At 38.1% G+C, this 24,286-nt stretch overlaps 1 protein-coding gene across 1 annotated transcript in view; it reads left to right on the forward strand.

Moving 5' to 3' along the window:
* Positions 1-24,286, forward strand: part of LOC115893454 (oocyte-secreted protein 4A-like) — a 64,936-nt gene that overhangs the window by 26,094 nt on the left and 14,556 nt on the right. Inside the window, exon 3 of the mRNA XM_030917155.1 lies at positions 14,579-14,707. The gene's annotated coding sequence lies outside the window, so the exon portion shown is untranslated. The remainder of the gene's footprint in view (positions 1-14,578; positions 14,708-24,286) is intronic.

The raw sequence follows: 24,286 nt of genomic DNA on the forward strand, positions 1-24,286 counted from the left end.
TCACCGTGGGAAGATCCATGTGGAACAAGAAATGAAGACGGTGATGCCCAATCTGATTGCAAGAGCTGAGACGCTGTGCAGTGTCAAACAGTCATACATATATTATCAGTAATTGTGGTTATTTAAATAATACAATAAAAATATTTTCTTCCAATGTATATGTTTCAGTGTTTTCAAATGGCTACTAAGTTGTCAGTACAAAAATACTTAAGTTATTTTGATGTAACAATAAATGAAGCTGTTATGTATTTCTTTTGATGAAAGGATGCCATAAAAAACAAACAAACAAAAAACAAAAGTTACTCTATCATTAAGAGAACTATGTGAATGTTTGGGACCCTCTGCTATAACTAGTCACATATCCTTAAAATTTTCCTAGAGTAATAATTCTTTTTGTAAAAAAAAAAAAAGAAAAAAATTTGGCAAAATAGAAGTGTAATTCTCTAAACCCAAGGCAAGAAAAGAGAATGCAGATGCATATAGGAGAATTACTCAGGATCTTCAGCCTCTGAAAGGGAAGGCTTGTTGAGCCCTGGTCCAGAGATTATTGAGAGTGAGACTGAAATATCCTGTTTCCCTTAGTCAGGGAGACACTTCTGTAGGCCAGACCACTGGACACCTTAACTAGTGAGAGGATTCTTTCTTATTTTTTCTGTCTGAATACAAGTGTTAAGGGGTACATAGCTGCCATATTTTAGTGTTGTTAGCCATTTAGTGAATTTGAATCAGTTAGGTGTCTGGGGATCCCACTGGATAGAGACAAACAAATGACACAGTTAATAGTGAATTACCAGCCCTGTACTGGTCATACTCCAGTCAAAGTAAAATGCTCAAAGTGTATTTAGCCTGCTTGTATTCATTATTATATTAAATGGGTATAAGCGAGTCTGTTGTAATTATGACTCGAATTCCAGAAGCAATAAGTGAAATGTGACCAAATAGAATCTGAAGCAAAAATTAAACAAATTTTGATGGCAAAAATACCACAAACAAAATCAAAAGACAAATGACTGCCTAGGAGGAAAATATTTGCATCTAATATCACAGATAAAAGGATAATCTCCTTAATATATAAAAAGCTCTAAAACATAAAAAAGAAAAAACTAGGCAATGGAAAAGCTATAGAAATGTTCTTAAGATGATAACATTTTTAACTTCATGTATTCTTGTCAAAAAGGTTTTAGTCTAATTATAAGGAAATAATCAGATTCTGAATGAGTGTCTTTACTCAAGATAACTAGCCAAGGTTCTTCTAAAAGGACATTTCCATACAAAACAAAATTCATGAGGTACAACTCAAGAAGACGAAAAATAACTCAATAAAAATAAAATGTTTGAATAGATACTTCCTTAAAAGGATGTACACATGGCAGGCCAGGCACGGTGGCTCATGCGTGTAATCTCAGCACTTTGGGAGGCCTAGGCAGGTGGATCACCTGAGGTGAGGAGTTTGAGGTTAGCCTGGCCAACATGGTAAAACGCTGTTTCTACTAAAAATACAAAAATTAGCCAGGTGTGGTGGCGGGCACCTGTAATCCCAGCTCCTTGGGAGACTGAGGCAGGAGAATCACTTTAATCTAGGAGGCAGAGGTTGCAGTTAGCCAAGATGACACCATTACACTTCAGCCTGGGCAACAGAGGGAGACTCCGTCTCAAAAAAAAAAAAAAAAAAAAAAAAAAAAAAAAAGGATATACATATAGCAAAGAATCATATGAAGAGTTGTACAATATCACTAATTATTAGGAAAATCTAAACCACAAACGGAGACCACTACACACCTCCTAGAATGGCAAAACTTAAAATGGCCCACAACACCAAGTGCTGGTAATGATAAAAAGCAACTGGAAATTGCCATGTTTCTGGTAAGATTCCAAAATGACGCAGTCACTTTAGAAAACAGATTAGCAACTACTAAAATTAAGTATATACAACCCAGCAATTCCACTCCTGAATATTTACCTAAGAGAAATAAAAACATATGTCTATATAAGGATCTACATATACACAAATGTTTATAGCAGCCTTATTCGTAAGAGCCAAAAAATGGAAACAGTCTAAATGACTATAAACTTATAAGAGATTAAACAACTTGTGGTATAGCCACACAATGAAATACTCTATGATAATGAAGAACAACCTATAGTTACCCCTAACAACTTGAATGAATCTCAAAAGCATTATGAAACCTAAGGAAGTCAGATACAAAGTCTACACATTATATGATCTAACTTCAATGACATTTTGGAAAAGATAAAATTATAGACACAGAAAACATGCACTTGCTTGGGGCTGGGGATTAGAGAACAGGTGACTACAAAGAAGCAGGTGGGTACATTTTGGGGTGAAGGAAATGTTCTATATCTTGATTATTGCAGTGGTTACATGACTGTATATTTTTCAAGATTCATGGAACTGTGTACTTAAAAAGAGTGAATTTTATTCTTTGTAAATGATGCCTCACTTTAAAAAAAAGTAAAAAGAAAAAAAATGTACACTGGAAAAAGAAGTTGAGGGTTAGACTCTAGTATGTTGTTGAAAATGGAAGTGATACAATAACTGAAAACAATGCATGAATATTTATTGTAGTCAGAATAAAGCAAATAGCAGTAAATAGCTATAAAAAGGCTGGTGGGAGAGGAAATGGGGAGAAGTAGGTCAAAGGCTACAAACTTGCCATTACGTAAGATGAGTAAGTCTAGAGATCCAACGTATAGAGTGAGGAGTATAATTAATAATATTGTATATGTACTAAAAATTTTCTAAGAGGTAAGATTTTAGGTGCCCTCCTGACAGACGAGGTAACTATGGAAGGTGACAGTTATGTCAATTTGCTTGTAGTAATCATTTTGCTACGTATATTTATATCAAAACATCAGGTTATATATCTTAAATAGAGACAACAAAAAGAAGACATACTGAGAACAATGGAAACCTTCAATTTGGTTTTTATATCAGATAATCACCACCGCCCAATAAATCTGGAGATTTCTAGCATTTCAACGTTGGAAAAGAGGGATAGATCCTATAATGACTGTCGGCTATTTCCTGTGCTACCTCTTGTTTAACCATTTTGCTCCAAAAATTGAAATATTTTTTCACTAACATATATATATTAATGTATTTAGTGTTTGTAAGTATTTAAAATGTAGTTTAAAACATTAAAAAAAGTTTATTTTAAAAAGAAGACTTTTTTTTTTTTTAGGACATGAAAGCAATCATAGATTTATTATAAAACAAATAAAAAAAGATGAAAGCCTGAAGATAGAGGCTTGTCAGGTTCACAACTATGCCAAATGTCATGTTGAGGTCTGAAGGGATTGGGTGAATGAGCAGAACATTTAAGGGGGCCGTAGGCAGGTGAAAGATGATTTTATTTAACAGCAGCTCTCATCAAGAACTTTCTCACACTGTCTGCCCTGTCTCGGCTGCTTGGTCCAGAGCCTTCCACACAAAGGTGAGCGACTGGCTTTCCCTTGCCTTCAGGGTCAGCAGCTTTCTCTCTCTCTCTCTGGGCACGAGCAAGCTGAGCTATGTCCTGGCTTCCCTCTGTCCAGATGGACAGCTTTGGTTCTCTCTTTCTCTGGGTGCCAGTGCAAGCAAATGTACAGTGTTAACAGGGCAATTATACCTTTTACAGACAATAGCGGCTTAGAGTCAAGTGGTGGTCTTCCCATGTTATGGCTACATGTCTGTGATAACAAGTGGAGTTATACGCCTGTGCCCTAAACTCGCTGAATCACAAAGGATGTTACTATCCTACCTTGGCCTGTCCTTGACCAAAGCACAGTCATGTTCCTTACAAGGCTCATGGGTAGAAATAAAAAGGATAATAGAACTGTAAGCAACCACCTCTTCAATGCTTCCATCCTCACCCTGAAAGTATTGCTCTTCCAGTGATTTAACCAGGTAATTTTAAGATTTAAACCGCCTATTCTTTACTAGTTTATTGACAATTTGATAACAATAGTAGTTTTGCAGATTGTCAGATGTAGGAGGCTAAGACTGGGTGGCTGAAAGTCGGAGACATTGCCTTGTGCATCCTTAGGTACCTGTGGACAACGTTTTGACATTCATTTGGACTGAACCTTAGCACTGTCCACCTAGATAGCAATATATCTGAAATGATGTTTTAATGTACTTTTTATCTCAATACACATCAAATTTAAAAAGCATAATTATTAAAATTAAAATATATTTGTATCTTTAACACAAGTGAAATGTAAACATTTCAAAAACTTTTAAAAAGAGGCCAGGTGCAGTGGTTCACACCAGTAATCCCAGCACTTTGGGAGGCCGAGGTGGGCGGATCACTTGATGTCAGGAGTTCAAGACCAGCCTGGCCAGCTTGGCGAAACTGCATCTCTACTAAACATACAAAAATTAGCTGGGCATAGTGGCAGGCGCCTGTAATCCTAGCTACTTGGGAGTCTAAGCAGGAGAATCGCTTGAACTCAGGAGGCAGGGAGTGCGGAGAGCTGAGATCGTGCCATTGCATTCCAGCCTGGAGAACTAAACTCCAGTTTCAAAAAAAACAAAGACAAAAACAAAATAAAAACAACGAACTTTTAAAAAGAACAAATGCTAACTAATTAATTCTATTTTTTTCTTCTTTCTCCTGCCATCTTTTATTGGGCACCCATTTTGTGAAACTTAGGACACATAAAAATATAGCGGAATGGTCCCAACCTGTGAAGAGCCCATCATTTAATGGCATTTTAGAACTTTTAGAACAGACTAAATTTAATGATAAAATTCACATAATATCAAGGATAGTTAAATGCCTTTATATAGTCTTTTCTATTTGTTTTTGGTAACCTTCTACTTTCCATGTTCTATTAACGTAGGACACAGTTGCTAAACTCTAATAACTGGTTATTAGTGAAAAAAATCAGAATATATTTGAACCAAACATTCACTTACGCTTGTTTTGGTAATGAGATTTTGAATTTGTCATTTTTAAGTTGGCATCTTCTGTTTTGAAGAAAGGAATCTAAGTGTGAGTAACTATTTACAGGCATTGCTACTCACAACGTAGTCTCCAGAGCAACATCCTGCAATCTTAAAATGCAGAATCTTAGCCTTCACCCCAGACATTCCGAATTAGAATCTGCATTGTAAAGGGAGCCTCAGGTGATGTGTGTGCTCCTTAACGTTTGAGAAGCAAGCATTGCTGCTAATGGGCATCAACACAGCATGTACTCTGAAGGCAAAACCCTGTAGACCAGGGATTCTCAAAGTGTGGTCCCTGGGTGGTCAGTATGAGCATGGCCTGGGAACTTGTGAGAAACATCAATTCTCAGGTCCTAGCCCAGTCTCAGTGAATCAGAAAACTAAGTGAGACTCAGCTGTGCTTCAATAAGCTCTCCCGGTGATTCTGATCTCTACTAAGTTTGAGTGCCACTGTTTAGAGATTGGTTGGTGAAAACACGTGAAAGTAGATGAAATCTTTCAATTCCCATGTTCTCAGGGCTTTGCCTTCTGAGATGCACAGAACAATTAAATTACACAGTTATATCTTTAGTGTTCAGAGGTGGAGACAGACGTTATAGGATGATAGGAAGTTTTAATAAAGTAAACCTTAGTGCATAAAAATAACTATATCTGATGCTTTGGACTCTAAAGCAAGTGAAGCCTTCTATTATACTCGGCACATTTTGCTTCATTTTTGCTCTTGTTTTTTGACATCTGAGTAAAAAGTGTGACATCTTAGAAAATGAAACAAAATTATATTTATGGCACATGTGTGCTAGCCAAAGTTGTAGTTAATTACCCACACCTGTGTGTGGCTTCAGGTATTTTGGCATATAAAGCTATCTATTCTCCCCAACTTCTGTTTCCTGAGTGAGATCTGGTTTTCAATCTGGGCAAATGAAGACCATTCTGGGGTTAAAAGGGCTCTTTTTTCTCCATTCCTTGATATGGACCTGCTGCTGGAGACTGGTCAGGTATAACTTATGACTTGGGGAATAGAAGTTTCTTAAAGAGGGCTGAAAGACGTGGCTTTGGATTCTTTACAGTTTTGGTCTGGTTGAATCTTAATAATAGCCAAGGACACACGGAGGGGTGGTGCCTCTTTTAGGGGTGCAATCTTGAGATCTCATGTTTTTCTCTTGCATATCAGCACTGAGACTAGGGAATGCGCCCTAACCTGAGACCTTCTTTCTCCAACTCCCCATTCCTTTTGATCTTATTCTCACCATATCAATTCTTGGGGCTCAAATACTTGAAGTGGGTTTAATATGAAGAGTGTCAAGTGGCCTGGAAAGCAGAGGAGTGGGTGGTGGTAGGAACTCAGGACTCTGTGGTGTGTCACATACACGAAGAAAGCCTTATAAAGTCTTAGCCTTTCTTTACCTTATCCTTCATAGATCCTTTTCATTTCAGAGGGAGCAGTCAGTGCCTCCTAAGTGAGGTGAGCAGTGGTCCAGGTTTTTCCAGTACTTTTCCTGCATTAGCCCTAAAAACCTCCTGTCCGGAGCAAACCAGAATGATTGGTAGCCCTGAGTATAAACTCGGGCTGTCAGTTTCTCTCTTTCTCTTTCTCTTTTTCTGCCTCTCTCTTTTCCTTTCTTTCTCTCCTCCCTTTTTCTCTCTTCTTTTTCTTCTCTCTTGTTCCCTCCTCCCTCCCTTTCTTTTCCCTCCCTCCCTCTCTCTTTCCTTTTCCCTCCCTCTTTCCCCTCCTTCTCTCCCTCACTCCCTTCCTTTCATCATTTTTTTCTTTCTTTTTGAGACAAGAGTCTCGCTGTCACCCAGGCTGGATTGCAGTGGTACAATCTGGGCTCACTATAGCCTCCACCTCCTGGGTTCATGCAATTCTTGTGCCTCAGCCTCCTGAGTAGCTGGGATTACAGAGGCGCACCATCACATCTGGCTAATTTTTGTATTTTTAGTGGAGATGGGGTTTCACCATATTGGCCAGGCTGGTCTCAAACTCGTGGCCTCAAGTGATCTGCCCACCTCGGCCTCCCAAAGTGCTGGTATAACAGGCATGAGTCACCGTGCTGAATGCTTTTTCTTTTCTTTCTCTCTCTCCCTTTCTTTCTTTTCTTTTCCTTTTCTCTTTCTTTCTCTTTCTTTTTCTTTCTTTCTTTTCTCTTTCTTTCTTTTTCTTCTTTCTTTCTTTCTTTCTTTCTTTCTTTCTTTCTTTCTTTCTTTCTTTCTTTCTTTCTTTCTTTCTTTCCTTCCTTCTTTCCTTCCTTCCTTCCTTCCTTCCTTCCTTCCTTCCTTCCTTCCTTCCTTCCTTCTCTCTTTCTTTCTCTCTCTCTTTCTTCCTCTTCCTGTTCCCTTCTTCCTCTTCCCTTCCTCTTTCTCTTCTTTCTCTTGTCTTTCTCTTTTTCTCTTCTTTCCCCTTCTCTTTCTCATCTTTCTCCTTCTTTTCTTTTCTCCTTTCTCTTCTTTCTTTCTCTTTTTCTTTCTTTTGTTTTATTTATTTCTTTGTCACCCAGGCTGGAGTGCAGTGGTGCCATCATAGCTCACTGTAGCTGCGAACTGCTAATTTAAAAAAAATTTTCTGTAGAGACTTGCTATGTTGCACAGGCTAGTCTCCAACTCTTGGCTTCAAGGAATCCTCCCACCTTGGCTTCCCAAAGCTTTAGTATTACAGGTGTGAGCCACTGCTTCCTGCCTGGGCTGTCAATTTCTAAGGTTAAGATTTCAGAATTGCAATGAAAGCTTGTGTATATTTGTCAAGTTACCTGTTCAACAGGACAACCTAGACCTGACATGGGTACATGTTAGAATCTTAGTGTATTCATTATGCTTTCTTTAATTAGGAACTATTTAAAATGGATAACTAAGTTTAAAAAAGCAAGTAACTGTAAGGAATCATATCAATATCCACTGACCCGGTCTTCAGCTTTATTAAATCCATAATTTGCTATGTTTGCTTAAATTTTATTTTCTAATAGAAGTAAAAGTTCAGGTAGAGTTGAAGTCCCTGTGGTCATTCCTGATTCTATTCTCTTCCCTCTTTGCCCATATGTGAGTTCGGTAATTATTCATTTTCCTGTGTGTTTTACAATTTTACATCAAATTTGTGGATCCATAAATATGTTTTTCAGGCATTTATCTTCTATTTCTATTTAATTCTACAGCTTTTTTGTTATCCATCACTTGGAGATTTACATTTGTAGCTCTGGTTTATTTTAATTACTATTTAGCATTCCATTGAATGCACTGCATTGAATAAATGCATTGTAAATTGTTTCTGTTCTCATGTTGATAGAATTTTTCCAGCTTTGGGCTGTTATAAGTATTGTTTGTATTTGAGTGTTTTATGTGTGCGTGTGTACATATCTAGGAATGGAACTGTGGGGCCACAGGTGCAGATCTGAAAAGTAACTCTCTTGCTCAATCGTTCTCTAATTCGAATTGGTGCCCACAGATAGTCTTATTTTTGCCAATCTGGATATGAATAACTGGGGCTTTTGCATTTAAGGAAAGTCTTATTTTTAGGTAATTGTAGATTCACATACAGTGTAAGAAGTAATACAGAGATTAAGTATACCATTTATTCAGCTTCACCCAATGGTAACATCTTGCAGAAATACAATACAGTATTACATTGGGATATTAATATTGATGCAGCCAAAGGACAGAATATCTCTGTTGTAATCAGGATGCTACTTTTAGAGCCACTTCTACTTTCCTCCTGAACCACTCATGCCACACCTTCTGTCTCCCCATTCCTTAATTTTTGTCAAGCAAAGATCTGTTCTCCATTTCTACAATTTTGTCATTTCAAGGGTGTTATATAAATGGGCTCAGAGTTTGCAACCTTTTGGAATTGACTTTTTTTTCACTCAGCATAATTCCTTGGAGATTCGTCGAAGATGTTGTATGTATCAATGCTTGATTTTTTTAATTTCTGAGTGGAATTCTATGGCATGATTATACCATGGTTTGTTTAATCATTCACCCACCAAAAGACACTATGGGCTGCCTTCAGTTTTTGATTATTACAAATAAAGCTATTGTTAACATTTATGTACTTTTTTTTTTTTTGGAGACAGAGTCTAGCTTTGTCACCCAGGCTGGAGTGCAATGGCGCAATCTTGGCTCACTGCAACCTCCACCTCCCAGGTTCACGTGATTCTCCTGCCTCAGCCTCCTGAGTAGCTGGGATTACAGGTGCATGCCACCACGCCTGGCTAAATTTTGTATTTTTAGTAGAGACAGGGTTTCATCATGTTGGTCAGGCTGATCTTGAACTCCTGACCTTGTGATCCACCTGCCTCGCCCTCCCAAAGTGCTGGGATTACAGGAGTGAGCCACCTTGCCCGGCCCATTTATGTATATTTTATGTGAACATGCATTTGTATTTCCCTGGGATAAATGCCCAAGAGTTTAATGGTTGAGTCATATGGTTGTTGTATGTTTAGTTTTTAAAGAAATTGACAAACTGTTTTCCAGTGTGGTTGATGCATTTCACATTGTCCCAGCAATGTATGAGTGACCCAGTTTCTCGGTGTCCTCACCAGCATTTGGTGTCTTCACTATTATTCATTTTAGCCATTGTGATAGGTGTGTAGTGATAATTGTGATTTGAATTTGGATTTCCATAATGGCTGATGATATTAAACATCTTTTCATACAGTTATTTGCAATGTGTATAGCCCCTTCTGCGAAAGGATTGCAGATCTATATAGCTTCGGTTTCTCTGCTGAGTTTTCAGTATCTCCTGAGAACTCAGGCTCCTTCTAGTATCTTAAGAGCAACTGAAAAAATTTTCCTTTAGTGAAGTCTAGAAGAATAGCCAAACTTACTCTTAAAAAAAACAAAAACAAAAACTCATGCCTACCCAGTCTCATAATTTCTGGTTTGTTCTAATTCTCTTCCCCTGGGACCTAATTCAAGTAGCAGATTATATCAGAAAATTATTTCCATTTCCAGATTAAAAAAAACTTAATGTCCAGATATTTCAAGATAGAAGGGAAAGGAGAGCACTGTTTTCACTCGATTTCTATGAAAGCCTGGTTGCTAACTTGAGTTTTCTGGACAAGTCTTTATATATCATGGAACTGTAGGTATAAACATGGAAACGTGCTTGCTTCTGTAGAAACGAAAGGGCTTGCTTCAAACAGCTTCAGTTGAACAAGGGAGACAGAAAATGCTCTACACTTAGTGTAAACATTATAATATGGATATAGTCTTGTGATTCTATTTCTACAATAAGTGACTTTGGAGGGTTAGATGAAATCTTACTTTGTATTGATTTTTTCCCCTATATATAGATTCACTAAAGAATGTATTTGAAGGATGAGTATATGTGTGGATATTTTTAGGGGATGAAGTAATAATACAAAGACCATGTTTTGCAAATTTGTTCACCTCTTAAGACATTTTGTTTTAGTAAGGGATGATCTCTTCATTTGTATTAACAGGGCATGCTAAATTTTTTTTGAGCTGATCTATCTAATTGCATGCTAACAGAAAGTTTCTCTTTTCTGCTTTTCAGCTATTCAAGTACACTGCACCCAGTTTTGGTTCTTTGCCAGGATTAAACCCACGATATTTTACAATTTGTATACAAACCCCGATGAAGTGTTTCTAGGAGATGGCTGCCCTGTAACCCATGTTTTGCCAAATGTCTACTATGAGTTTTTCTACCATCCTCATGACTGTGGTATTGTAACTCAAGTAAGAGAAATGGCTGTCAAAACCCAAGTGTCTTATGATTCCTTCAACATACAAACCAGAAGTCATTAAGTGTCTATTTGTAGTATGGCTAGACTCTTTAATGATCACATTTAGGACAGAAGCAGTTAAGAAAGGAGATGCTAAATGCTTTTTTCTTGTTGGGTGGTAATTGCAAACACTAATTATTCATTTAGTGATGGAGCAGGCTGGAGAGTTGAATGTTTTGAAGGAGGAAAGTATTTTCCATGCATCACAAGGTTTTTCAACAGTTTGTCTAACTAATTATTTGTTATAATTCATGAAGTTTGGTCAATTGCAAACAGAAGGTGGGAGTAACACTAATCAAGCATCAGAAGCCTTTTCAAAGTAAATATTCAGTAATCTCCCAGCCCTAGCCCCTACTCACCAGATATTTTGGGTATACTAAGTCACTGTGCATATCACTGATAAAAGTATAACTGGAATTTTGACTTGATTTAAAAAGCTTTTAAAGTTAGTAAAATCTTGCTATGATAATCCTTATTTTTTTCATTATCCCAAATAAAATGCTAAGAGAAGTAATAGAACTTGATCAGGTTTAGATAAATGCCACAGATTGGGTAACACAGAAAGCAAAAGCAAAATTTGAGGTAGAGTTGAGTGTGCGGAATATTTATTAAGAAGTGCTTTTGGGAGAAAGAAGATTGGGCAAAGGGCAAAGCTGAGCTGTGATACAGGCTCAAAGACAGCTTTGGCTGACCCTACACAGGGCTTCACATTCCTGCTGGGTAGGTGATCAGAAGTGGGCCACCCTGGGAGAGGGGCGTGGCTGGGGGTAAGACAGCTCTCAGCAGCTACACAATTCTTGGAGGGGGTGAGAGCTGATGGCTGAAGGCTATCTGGCAACAGCATTCCCAACAGCTGGGTCAACAAGCCCTTAGGGGATCTGGGAAGCACATTACAGGTCTAATATACCACGGCATGTATTGGGGGGCACTATCAACCTTGATATAAACTGGGGGGAGTGGGGAATATTCAAATGTTAATAATCTGGGTGGTGGTAGTATGTTCATTTCATTTTATCTATGCTTATATTTTCAAATTATCCAAAGAGAGCAGGATATATCTGAGATAGGAGCATTTAAAATTATGTAATGAATAGGGTATCTCTGAATCATCGTATCTTCCTATGCTGTCAAAGACTGGGCCTTATATTGAGAACCATATGCTAAATGTACTTAGAAAAATATTTTACTATTAATTGTCTTAACTCCATTCCACCCCACCCCCCTGAAAACAGCTATTCTTCCTGTTAGGTATTTATTATATGCTGATAATTTAATCACTATTATTCTTTACCACCATAATTATTGCTTTTTTATAGAAATAAGAAAACAGACTTACTTGTTTAAACACGATTTCCAAGGATTCATGATGAATAGAGGCAGCTCCAAATTCCAAATGTGATTCATATGATCTCAAAACCCATGCTCTCTTTGAATAAGCAATGCATCACTACAATTGTGTGTCTCAAAAAGAGTTGTCAATTGCTTTCTTGAATGTGAATCACAAAGCACCTTTCTCTTTTAAATAACAAGTATTGCTTGCCTTTTATGTACAAGCACTGTGCCAGATTTTAACCCATCTGTCAGTTTGGAAAATGGTCCTGTTTCCTGTGCACAGATGCTGTTTATAGTTTAGTGAGAGTGTGACCATTTTTAGAAAGCTTGATGTATCTATGTAAATGCCTGTAAGTTTCCTGAGATACTGGAGACAAATATGGGTTTAAAACCTCTCTTTGTCTTGTAGCCACTCAGGGAAGTTCTTCTGCTTAAAACAAAAATTAAGTATATCTCAAGAGACTCTACTGTCCGATCTGAAATGCCTCTGTCGTGTGTTGTCCGCAAGTGAGTAAGGAGTACTAGACCCCTGTCCATGCCCCGGCGTCATTTGCTGTCCAGATAAAAATTCCAAACCTGAAAGATCAAATGGTACAACCAGCGAGGGGAGTGGAGGAGACACCAAAATCTAATGGGAACACAAATCTCTTGATCTTTGGTGTCTTAGTCCTCTGTTGCTTTGCTATAAAGAAATGCCAGAGACTGGGTAATTTATAAGAAAAGAAGTTTAATTGGCTCATTGTTCTGCAGGCTGTACAGGAAGCATGACTGGGGAGGCCTCAGTTTTTACTCATGGCATAAGGCAATAGAAAGCAAAGCTGGAGCGGGCATACTCACAGGGCTGGAGCAGGCGGAAGTGGTCGGGGGGAGGTGCTACCCACTTTTAAAAAACCACATCTCCCAAGAACTCTATCATGAGACCAGCACCAAAGGGATGGTGCTAAACTAGGGGTCCCTAACCCCTGAGCCATGGAGATGTAGTGGTCCCTGGCTTGTTAGGAACCTGGCCGCACAGAAGGAGGTGAGCGGCAAGCCAGCGTTACCACCTGAGCTGTACCTCCTGTCAGATTAGCGGTGGCATTGGATTCTCATAGGAGCACGAACCCTATTGTGAACTGCGCAAGCGAGGGATCTAGGTTGCACACTCCTTATGAGAATCTAATGCCTGGTGATCTAAGGTGGAACAGTTGCATCCCCAAACCGTTATCCCCTATCCGTGGAAAAATTGTCTTCCGCAAAATTGGCCCGGTTGCCAAAACGTTTGGGGACTGCTGTGCTAAACCGTTCATGAAGGGTCCACCCCCATGACCCCATCACCTTCCACCAGGTTCCACCTCCAATATTGGGGATTACAATGAACATGAGATTTGAGTGGGGACACAGATTCCAAACCATATCACTTGGCCCTGTATTCTTCAAAAGTTGTCCCCTAGAACATAGGAATACTGGGAATATTATTGAAAAATGAAATGATGACTTATTTTTTGATATAAGCATCAGGGTCACTGAAAACCTGATAGGTTTTCGTCAATCAAATCAAGTTATTGAAGTTATTTAAACTTAAGCCCATCTGCAAGTTTCCTGAAGGCAATAAGAGAAAGTATAATAAAGTCTAAAAGATACTGAACTCATCAGGGTATCAAGATCAGCATGTACTATGCAGGGCTGACAGTGTTGGGAGAGAGACATCTTAAAACAGGATTTGTGGGTTAAGATTGGGTCTTTTTTTAATTGACATCTTGAGAAAGTCTAAGTGCTTATTTCATATTTTATGCCTGTATCAACATATCTCGTGTACCATATATATACATATCTACTATGTACCCACAAAAACTGAGAATAAAAAAAATTCAGAACATTAACAACCACTTTGATTAGGTCTTAGCACAAGTGTGATATATTTGGCAGGACTTTGGGCAATTTTTCAACTAGGTTTTTCTGGTTAAAATCCTGAACTGAATTTTTTTTTTTCCCTGAGTAATTACAGAAGAGCCACATTACACAGAACTCTTCCCACAGATAATTATAGTAGCAGTTAACATTTATTAATCACTTACCTTATGCCTGCACTGTGCTTGTAGGAATGTATTTGTTTTTCCTGCTAACTCAATGAGGTAGATACTATTCTTTTATTTTTTTATTTTTAAGTGGTTGAGGCTCCTTATTTTGCTCAGGCTGATCTTGAGCTTCTGGGTTCAAGGAAGTCTCCCATGTAGCTGGGACTATAGGTACCTAGCTGTGGTGGTAGATACTATTATGCCAATTCAGGGTGAGAAAATTGAAACACAGAAAAGTTAGGTTGCTTGGTCGACATCATTTGCTGGTAGATGGTGGAATCAAGAAGTGAACCCGGAAGTCTGTTTTTTAAGTCTTTGCTTCTTAGCATTACAAATACTGCCTGTGATGTTCTGGGGTGGGGTGTGTTGGTGGGTGGTGGGGGGAAGCAGAAATCAATATGTCTACCAATAATAGTAATTTGGCCCCAAGTTCAGCCTTGTAAATGCTAGGATCTGAGTAGATCTTAACCACTATGATATTTTTCTATCTTCTCTTATTTTAGTCAGCATCCTCTTTTAAATGCAGTTGAAACGAGAGATGGGGAAACTGACAATGTTAATGAATGGGAGATAGAGGTGAGGATACACATTGCAAATGAAGACACGGCAGTAACTTCTACAACACAATCTTGGTAAGAACTCTCAAAACTGGCATCTTATGAATTTTGTCCAGGTATGTCATAGATACCAGTCAATACAATTGTCAAGAAAATGGCACACATTTGTCTTAAGGTGCATTTTGCCTAAAATGTTTCTAGTTTAAGAATGCAAGTTCATGCTTTCCTATGTCTGTTGAAGTTTTTATTGATCATGGTGGTCTTGATAACCTGTTACTAACTGGGAACCCCATATAACTAAGAGCTATCCATTTTGGGTAGTAGGTGAAATACTATAATTAACTAAAAAGAAAATAGCTATCAATTTCAATATCAATAAAGTTCTGAACCGTAATAAATGAGTATTAACACTGAGCCTACAAAGTGGCTTAGATATGTTGACGATCTCTGGGAAAGTGAACTCAGAAGTGTCATAAGTCTGTGTTGCAACTTTTTCCAGAAAGTACCAAATGACTGTAAGGTAGTACAGCTTTTCATTCTTGAGCCCCATATGAAGGCGTATTGTGAAAAATCCACACATATTAATATATGGCTATTAATAAAAGGATGGAGTTGTGTTTAATAGAGAGTAAATAGGATACCTAGAACATTTGGGATGTACTTCGTAGCTTAGAGGGCAAAAGTATCCTTATTCACTTATTTTTTTTTTTTTTGGTGGAGTCTCACTGTGTCGCCCAGGCTGGAGAGCAGTGGCGCTATCTCAGCTCACTGCAAGCTCCACCTCCTGGGTTCACTCCATTCTCCTGCCTCAGCCTCCCGAGTAGCTGGGACTACAGGCGCCTGCCACTATGCCCGGCTAATTTTTTGTATTTTTTTTAGTAGAGATGGGGTTTCACCGTGTTAGCCAGGATGGTCTCGATCTCCTGACCTTGTAATCCACTTGCCTCGGCCTCCCAAAGTGCTGGGATTACAGGCGTGAGCCACCGCGCCTGGCCCTCCTTATTCACTTATACATACATTGCACTTGAATCATTAAACACTTAAGGATTACAGTCTCAAGGATAGAACATATTCTTTCTTCTCCTTCCTTACCTTCCACTTACACCTTCTCCTGCACTCCCATACATATACATTGCTTTACTTATGAATAACAGGCTCTTAGAAGTAGCAAAGTAATATTTACATTGGGACGTATATTTTATTTTCTTCCATTTCAGTAAGAATCTGACTGCTACACTCCCTTGTTCATCAAATGAATACCTTTTTTGCGAGAGAAGAAACTGCAGCTGTCCACTTTGGTACTGAAAGGCCATGTGGAATCTCTGCCATGATTGCTTAGGACTGAGGATTTAATGTGCTATTTTGTGAAAATCTGAGAAGCAGGAAGGGGATTTAATGATCTCAACTGCTATCCATCTGAAAAACCTAACTTGTGATTTTAAATAAAATGCAGGCTGCCTTCCACTATTCCCTTTTTAAAATAGGAGCTGCCACTGCTTTTAACTTTATGAAGTTTTATTTATGAATAAAGCTTGTACTATTATATATCTGTTTCTAGTTATTGCAAGACTGACTTTTATGTAATTTCAAGCTTCAATGCTCATTAGAAATAGGTTTATAAGGGTACAGTTACTAACTCTTCTCAGTTGCCGATTCATGCCCTTAGCTAAGGCTTAGTTGTGGTTGGTCCTGGTAACAGGGCCTAATCATTCATTTATTCCACAAAGAATCCCTCATGGAGTTCACACTTTAGTAGGAGGAGGCAGAGTATACAAAAAAACATACTCTATAGTATTTTAAGAAAGAGTAAATGCACCTTAGGGGACAGAGGCAGAGAAAGAAGATAGGGAATTCTTGGGTGAGGGTTGTGGTCCTTAATACGGCATCAGGGAAGGCATCCCTCGAAGGTGATAATTAAGGAAAGAACTGGAGGAAGTGAGGGAATGAGCCTGGCAGATCCTGGAGGGAAGGCTGTTCAAGACTATGGAAACAGTTGATGTAAAGTCACTGAGTGTTTGCAGAACAAGGCCAGCATGATTGGAGAGGTGAAGTCATACAGATGAGGTCTTAAAACAATAACCGAAACACCTAAAACAATGAGTGGAGTACCTCATTTCATTTCTCCAAGTTGATTGACACACTTGGCTTTTGTTTGAAATAAAATGGGAACCCCCTGGAAAGCTCCGAATGGAGGAGTGATGTGATCTGACTTGGATTTTTATTATCAGGATCACCCTGGCTGCTGGATGGAAAACAGACCCCAAGAGGAAGCAGGGACTGAAGTAGGGAGAGGGATTAGGTAGTGATGACTATAAGGCCAGTGGTCTTCAGCCAGGGGCAATTTTACCCTCTGGGGGATGTATCTGGAAGCAACTTTGTTCGTTATAGTGATGGTGTTAGTGTGTTACTGGCATCTGTATACACCCAGGGATGCTGCTGAACATCCACAGTGCCTAAGACAGCCACTGATGACAAAGAGTTATCTGGGCCCAGAGTCAATAGTACTGAGGATGAGAACCCTGGTTTAGATGTAGCATGGATTTCATAGGAAGAGGTCAGGTAAATTGATCTAAGGATTTGCAGACAACTAGATATGAAGTATGTTAGAGGAATCTGGAGAGTTTAGGATTTATGAGCTACTATAAAGTAGGAGATGCTACTATCTTGGATAAAAATGTGGAAGATGTTGGTTTGGAAACCTTATTTTGAAAATGTCATGTTTAAGATACTGCTTAGATCTCCAAGAGGAGAGAGCAAGTGAGTGTTTGAATATACAGGTCTGGAGTTCAAAGGGAGAAGGTCCAGACTGAATGTAGAACATTAGGATTCATCAGCACATACTAATACATAAAGCTAGTAAAATTGCATGAGTTCAAAGCAAAGAAGTGAGGAAAATGAAGATAATCAGTCCAAGGTTTAGGTCTTGGGATATCCAATGTTAAGAGGTTGCTGAGAGAAGGCAGAACCTCTGAATGAGCCAATGAGAAGGTCAATTGGAAGTAAAACCAGGGCAGAGTGCGGTCCAGGGAGCCATGCAGGTGGAGCTGTCAACTGTATTATCTGTTGCTGAAAAGTTAAGTGGGATGAGAATTAAGTGTTGTCCATTAGATCTAGCAATGTGAGGGGCATTGATGACTTTGATAAAAGACAGTTTTGGTGGAGAGGTGTTGGTGAAAGTTGGTTGGATCAGCTTTAAGGAAGTATGAGAAGAAAGAAACCCAAAAGAATGAGTATAAGTGGCTTTTTCTAGGAGTATGGCTGTAAAGAGAAAAATAGAAATGGGGTCATTTAAGGGGAAAGTGGAGACAGAAACTAGTGTACAAGATAAGTACCTGCACATGGTAATAGTTTTTTTTTAATAGATTACCGTGAATTTCTGAATACTTTTTAAAGAGATCTAGATGTTTAAAAAATGATTAAGAAATGTTGACTTCAGAGTTGTATCCTTACATAAAAACTGCTTGCATTACTATCCCATGGTAGTAAAAAGTCCTGAACATTTATAATAATCACTACAGCTATTTATGATAAATTATCAAATTGCAAAAAAATCCAAACTAGTGTACAGGTGGAGGGATAAGATGGATTGCTGAAATGCTGAATATAAAAAAAGGTGGGTAGAAGGTTCAGGCACATCAGTAAGTCAGGTGGGGTCTCCTTGTATTGCTCAAATTACCTCCACAATAACAGATCCTAAAATTAAAAAAAAAAAAAAACATGGCACGAAATTATACACATTTACTTTTCTGTCATTCCCATAGACCTAAAAAAGAGACAGATCGCTGGGCACAACAATTTTCATGCTTCACCTATTCTCTTGAACTTTAGAGCCCAGGTAATCAGGAAAGGCTAGGATTTTTAGAAAACCGGGCTGAGTACATGGTAAAGCATTAGAAGGTGTGTGTATGCAGCGCCTGAGTTCATTGTGAGCTATAAAGTCACGCGAGGCAGCGGGCAAGCTTCATTTTGCAGTCTGCATCCTGAGAGGTCGTTGCTTTAGATCTGGTATCATGAAGGCTCCCTTGGAGGTTAGCTTTAGTTCATCTCCTTGTTGCTGTGACTTATTTTGGGTGTGGAGAACCAAGTGGTATAAATCATAAATTTCAGAAATTTGTTCAAAGAGATGGCTTTTGTTGACATGCCCAATGTGCATGTTGAATGAACTGCATTTTTTTTTTTAAGACAGAGTCTCACTCTGTCACCAGGCTGGAGTGCAGTGGCACAATTATGTTTCTTAGCTCACAACCACTATTTGGACAAGTTTCCAAAATCATGCTTCCATCTTTATAATTAAAAAAAAAAAGTCAAACTTCCTAACTGGTCGGAATGCAAAAATTAATCAGCCTGACTAGTTCCAGAGGGTTGATTGGTCAGCCAAGTAATTTCTTACTTTAATTTGAATCAGTATCTAGGAGAAAAAAATATTTTTAACATTCCATTGATTCATGTTATATTTGATATAACATGTTATATTCATGTTATATTTGGTATAACATGAATCAATGGAATGGAATCAATGGTATAACATGAATCAGTATTTAAAATGGAGCACTAGATATCAAGACCTATTATAAAAGCATTTGGTTAAGGTGGTGCCTGTCATGTTGTAAAGTTATTTGTTATTTATTATAAAGTTATTTATCAGAGGCAAAAAATAGTATTTTGTTGGGAGGATGCTTACATACACTATTTCTTCAATACGGAGATTCCTTAAAGAGATAAAAGTAAATCTATTTGATCCACCAATCTCACTACTTGGTATCTACCCAAAGGAAAATAAGTGATTATGTGAAGAAGACATGCATGCTTATAGCCACACAATGCACAATTGCAAAGATGAGGAATCAACCTAAGTGCCCACTGACAAATGAGTGGTAAAAAAAAATGTGGTGCGTATATATACCGTGGAATACAACTTGGCCATTAAAAGGAATGACGTAATGTCTTTTGCAGCAACTTGGATGGAGCTGGAGGCAATTATTCTAAGTGAAGTAACACATGGGTGGCAAACTAAAAACCGTATATTCTCACTTATAAGTGGGAGCCAAGCTATCAGTACACAAAGACATGCAGAGTGACATAATGGACTTCAGAGATGCAGAAGCGGGGGGTGTGGTGGGGGGGAAGTTGGGAGGGGTGCTAGGGATAAAAAATGACACGTTAAGTACAATGTACACTACTTGGTCATGGGTCCACTAAAATCTCAGAATTCACCACTGTATAATTCATCTATCTAACAAAAAATCACTTGTACCCCCAAAGCTATTGAAACCAAAAAAATCCTGTTTCTTGTCAAATTTTTACTAGTGTTAGCATCCACTGATTTTTGTCCCAAGTAATTATTATTGTGGTGGCTGCAAATATTGATTTCTGCCCCACCTCCACCCCCATTCAATCATTCCTTCTATTAGTTGGCATTCTTAGGTAAGTTAGAACTTGCCCCTTCCCATTTTCCGTTATGTCTGATGTAGCTATATTCATACACATTTTCCTCTGGTTAGTATGTATGCTGTCTTTTTCTATTGGTTTACTTTTACATTTTTCTGTCTTCATGCTTTACGCATGACCATTTCCTCCAGCGAGTTTGATTTTCCTTCTGCCTGTGGCTAGAAAATGTCCTTCTTCTTAGGAACTACTTCGGCCTCTTGATTGTTCTGGCTTAGAGCAGGAGTTCCAGATTGAGCTTCCCTACCTTCTGTTGTGAATTTTAGTATTTACAAAGGACTTTTGCTAGAGGAATTGGGCCCGGAGCAACTTTTCCCTTGTTGGTTCCCTTGTTGCTCAGTTTCCTGCTACTCAGACCCTGGTCCTCTGACTTTGCTGCCTTGATTCTGTTTCTAAGATTTCTCTTAGATCTCAGATATATTTATGTTTTCTCTCTAGGAAGATGATTCTGAACTGTTTCCTAAGACAGAAATGCACTGATGTGTTCTTGTTGGATCTTTCAGACTTTGACATATACTGTCCCCCTGATTCACTTCATGTCAAAATTAAAGCACTGACAGCTGGCGATTGGTATGTGCTTTCTAATGAGGTGTTTCTGGAAAGTGGGTGTTCTGTAACCAACGTATGGCAAGATTTTTTACATGTTTCTGTACCGTACAACTGAAGGTGGCATCAAATCTCAGAGAAGAACAATTGCTATTTTTCTTGGTTGGCTTGTTTGGGCAGCCCAGGAACCAGCTGCCTCAGAGATGGTCCTTGTAAAGCAAGGCTAATCTGATTTTTATAAATATATTTTTTCAGAACACAGGAAATCAACATGTCATATAGATACTAGTTCCTCGCCTGTCAGTCAATGAATTAAACCTCTTAAGCATATTGAGCTCTGGGACAGGGATTGGCAAACTTGTTCTGTAAAGGTCTCCATAGTACAGTCATGAGTTGCTTACTAATGGGAATATGTTCTGAGAAATGCATTGCTAGGCAATTTCATCATTGTACAACTTCATAGAGTGTGCTTACACAAACCTAGATGGCATAGCCCACTTTACACCTAGGCTATATGGTATAGCCTGTTGCTTCTAGGCTACAAACCTGAACAGCATGTTACTGTGCTAGATATTGCAGGCAACTGTATCACATTGGTATCTGTATATCAAAACATATGTAAACATAGAAAAGATAAAAATGGTACACTTGTATAGGGAAACTCCATTATAATCTCATGGGAACACAGTCATATATGTGATCTCTTGTTGACCAAAATATCATTGTACAATGGGACTATGTACATTTTAGGCTTTGCAGATCATATCGTTTCTGTTGCAACTACTCAGTTCTGCCCTTGTTCCATGAAAGCAGACATGTGCAGCATATAAACCAATAAGCATGGCCACATGTATTCTAATAAGCTTCTTGTTTTCTTACCAGAATAAAAAATTTGGTAGATTTGGCTTTTGGGTTGTAGTTTGCTGAACCCTGCTCCAAGAGATGTTAAGTTAAATTGAACACAGAACTTGCTCTGAATATGTTGACAGTTCTATAGAGAATATCATTTTTATTTCTCTATTTACAGCAAAACCATTCATCTAGTAGTTTTAAATTCAATGTAGTTATTGAAACTGTAGAAGTTCAGTCCATTTTCCACCAGAGAAAAGTGAAGGGACTGTCTATCTATCTATCTATCTATCTATCTATCTATCTATCTATCTATCTATCAATCAGATCATCTATCTATATATTCTTCTACAAAAAAAACTAGCATCTTTCATTGAGTTTACTCTTTCCCTGAGTTTATGCTAGGCTTCTCGAGGGTTGGAGGGAGAAAGCTGTAGTTTTGAGGATTCATGTATGACCCTCATATAGAATTATCTGAATATACATCTATACTTATCAAATTTTGAAGCCCAGTTTAGGTGTAGGCCTTTTTTTTCTTTAATCAGGCCCTCCTCTGGTTTTCTTCTTTTTTTTTGACACGTAAAACAATCGTGAGAATTTATCTCAGAAATCAAGAATCATTTTGTTAGAAAAAGAGAACATTTAGAGGTACTATACAAACATGAAACTGAGCCTATATCTAGTAGTGGTATCATGAGAACTTTTTATTATTATTTACCTATTTTTTTCTAACACTTTAGAATTGCATACCTTCTGGGAAGAAAGCACAAAAAATACACATTATGGTTTACATTAGAATGAGATAAAATTCATCAACTGGCCAAAGGAAATCTAGGACCCAATATTATATAGAAAATAAAATATTTCAGTGAATGTGCTTATCAAAGCATTTCATCAACCATTAACTATCTTTTTAAATCCTTTCAGTCTAATTGTGGATATTATTTATATTGAATTCTTAAGGGCCAATATCTTTGTGAATTTTTCGTATCTTTATGATCTTTTTTTGTCTAATACTACAATGCTATGAATCTGGTATTGTTTCATTTCACAGGAAACCATGACTTTTAGGAAGATAGAAATAGTAAGATAGTCAAGCAAAATACAAAATTTAAACAAAGAATAAGCCCAATTATACAATAAATGATTTAATTGCTTTTTAAATAATGGTATTTGAATAATTATGTTGTATATTATGTTGTATCATAGAAGCAATAGATTTAGATTAAATTAAAACTTCCTAGGGGTTCCCACTTTCCTACACAGTGTGCCAAGTTTAATAGATCATCTATTTTTTTTTTTTTTCTTTGAGACAGGTCTTGCTCTGTTGCCCAGGCTGGAGTGCAGAGGCATGCTCATGGCTCACTGCAGCCTCAACATCTCAACATTGCTTGGTGGGCTCAAGCAATCCTCCCACCTCTCAGTCTCTGAGTAGCTGGGATTACATGCTCATACTACCACAACTGACTCATCTTTGTATTTTTTGTAGAGGTAGATTTATGCCACGTTGCCCAGGTTGTTCTTGACTTCTGGGCTCAACTGATTCTCCTGTTTTGGCCTCCAAAAGTGCTGGGATTACAGGCATGGGCCACCGTGCCTGACCAGATCATCTATTTTTATTTATTTATTTTCATTTATTCCGTTTATTGAAGAGAACAAAGTACGTGGAGCTGTGCTAGGTGCTCTGAGACAGTGCCACTCAAAGAATGACATGTGATTAATGGACTAGTACACTGACCTGTGACCAGTGGATACAGAAATGGAGAGTAAACTGCTTTTGTAGCACTTGGATATCCAAGAATAACATCATTAGGCTTGCAGTTTTCTTTCCTCCCTCCCTTCCTCTCCTCTCTCCCTTCCTTCTTTCTTCTTCTTCTTCTTCTTTTTTTTAAGTAATTCATTTTCATCATCAAATGTATTAGTTCAAGGTGGGTTGTGGACCAAAATCATGATAGCAATAGCAGTTTCCTTGGCTCAGGACATTTGCCTCAGGGAGTCATGGCTAAATCAATCACGTGACTGGCAGGGCTGCCAGTCTCCCTTTGTTTCCCTCCCATCTTCTTTCATCAGAGCCTTAAGATAGTCTCGAGATCTCAGGAGCCCTATTTTGTTGTATATCCTCTGCCCTGATTTGAAGAAAAGATGATTCTTACTGTGGGCTTTAGCCTTTTGTTTTTCTGTAAGTAGTTTCATTTGTTTATGTTCCTCTTGTTCTATAACCCCATTTCTCTTTCTCTGACTCTTTTTTTTTTCCATTGGTTATTGGGGTACAGGAAGTACTTGGTTACATGAGTAAGTTCCTCAGTGGTGGTTTGTGAGATTTTGGTACACCCATCACCTGAGCAGTATACACTGCACTATGTTTGTAGTCTTTTATCCCTTGCCCTTTCCCACTCTTCCCCTTGACTCCCCAAAGTCCATTGTATCTTTCTTATGCCTTTGCATCCTCATAGCTCAGCTCCCACATATAAGTGAGAACATACAATGTTTGATTTGCCATTCCTAAGTTAGTTCACTTAGACTAATAGTTTCCAATCTCATCCAGGTCACTGTGAATAGTATTAATTAATTCCTTCTTATGGCTGAGTAGTATTCCATCTCTCTCTATATAAAAAATATATATTCCATAATATATTTATTCCATCATATATAATATATATTCCATCTATACATATATTCCATCATATATATATTCCATCATATATATATTCCATCATATATATATATACACACACACACACTACAGTTTCTTTATCCACTCGTTGATTGATGGGCATTTGGGTTTGTTCCATGATTTTGTAATTGCGAATTGTG

Source organism: Rhinopithecus roxellana, chromosome 15 (assembly GCF_007565055.1).
Source record: "Rhinopithecus roxellana isolate Shanxi Qingling chromosome 15, ASM756505v1, whole genome shotgun sequence".
Classification (NCBI taxonomy): domain Eukaryota; kingdom Metazoa; phylum Chordata; class Mammalia; order Primates; family Cercopithecidae; genus Rhinopithecus; species Rhinopithecus roxellana.